At 48.7% G+C, this 1716-nt stretch overlaps 1 non-coding gene across 1 annotated transcript; it reads right to left on the reverse strand.

Annotated features, from left to right (window-relative positions):
* Window positions 1–558: 558 nt before the first annotated feature.
* Trnas-gga (transfer RNA serine (anticodon GGA)) lies at window positions 559–642 on the reverse strand. Its single transcript is given in 2 exon segments — window positions 559–593; window positions 603–642. It is a non-coding gene; the product is annotated as a tRNA-Ser (tRNA).
* Window positions 643–1716: the final 1074 nt, after the last annotated feature.

The raw sequence follows: 1716 nt of genomic DNA on the forward strand, positions 1-1716 counted from the left end.
ATGTTCTTCTCAGGTCTTCATTTATAATTGTTAAACCGCTTCTTTGGTCCTCGCTTTTTTGTGCCTTTTGTTAACATCACTGCGGCCCACTTCCCTACGCCTCACGGGCACTAGGACCTGTTGTGGTTACGCGCCGCCTTTTTGTTTGTTAACTTCTGTCGTGGCGATTGGCGAAAGCACAGTAATTCAAGCCGTCTGTTGGAACGAGCAACTTAAATTCTCTTGCGTATTTTACACCCCGTATTCTTATTCAAAATTGTACCCTTTCCCCTTTTTAGAGTTTTAGATTTAAGTAACTGTACTGTAACAGCTTTCTGTCGACCGTTAGCGGGCCACGATAGCCGAGCGGTTCTAGGCGCTTCAGCCCGGAACCGTGCGACTGCTACGATCACAGGTTAGAATCCTGCCACGGGTACGGATGTGTGTGTGATGTCCTTAGGTTAAAAAAAATGGTTCAAATGGCTCTGAGCACTATGGGACTCAACTGCTGTGGTCATAAGTCCCCTAGAACTTAGAACTACTTAAACCTAACTAACCTAAGGACATCACACACATCCATGCCCGAGGCAGGATTCGAACCTGCGACCTTAGCGGTCGTGCGGTTCCAGACTGTAGCGCCTTTAACCGCTCGGCCACTCGAGCCGGCTGTCATTAGGTTAGTTAGGTTTAAGTACACTACTGGCCATTAAAATTCCTACACCAAGAAGAAATGCAGGTGATAAATGGGTATTTATTGGACAAATATACTATACTAGACCTGACATGTGATAACATTTTCACGCAATTTGGGTGCATAGGTCCTGAGAAATCAGTACCCAGAACAACCACCTTTGGCCGTAATAACGGACTTGATACGCCTGGGCATTGAGTCAAACAGAGCTTGGATGGCGTGTACAGGTACAGCTGCCCATGCAGCTTCAACACGATACCACAGTTAATCAAGAGTAGTGACTGGCGTATTGTGACGAGCCAGTTGCTCGGCCACCATTGACCACACGTTTTCAATTGGTGAGAGATTTGGAGAATGTGCTGGCCAGGGCAGCAGTCGAACATTTTCTGTATCCAGCAAGGCCCGTACAGGACCTGCAACATTCGGTCGTGCATTATCCTGCTGAAATGTAGGGTTTCGCAGGGATCGAATGAAGGGTAGAGCTACGGGCCGTAACACATCTGAAATGTAACGTCCACTGTTCAAAGTGCCGTCAATGCGAACAACAGGTGACCGAGACGTGTAACCAATGGCAACCCATACCATCATGCCGGATGATACGCCAGTATGACGATGACGAAAACACGCTTCCAGTGTGTGTTCACCGCGATGTCACCAAACACGGATGCGACTATCATGATGCTGTAAACACAACGCGGATTCATCCGAAAAAATGACGTTTTGCCATTCTAGCACCCAGGTTCGTCGTTGAGTACACCATCGCAGGCGCTCCTGCCTGTGATGCAGCGTCAAGGGTAACCGCAGCCACGGTCTCCGAACTGATAGTCCATGCTGCTGCAAACGTCTTCGAACTGTTCGTGCAGAAGGTTGTTGTCTTGCTAACGTCCCCATCTGTTGGCACAGGGATCGAGACGTGGCTGCACGATCCGTTACAGCCATGCGGATAAGATGGATGTCATCTCGACTGCTAGTGATACGAGGCCGTTGGGATCCATCACGGCGTTCCATATTACCCTCCTGAACCCACCGATTCCATATTCTGCTAA

Source organism: Schistocerca cancellata, chromosome 7, assembly GCF_023864275.1.
Source record: "Schistocerca cancellata isolate TAMUIC-IGC-003103 chromosome 7, iqSchCanc2.1, whole genome shotgun sequence".
NCBI lineage: Eukaryota > Metazoa > Arthropoda > Insecta > Orthoptera > Acrididae > Schistocerca > Schistocerca cancellata.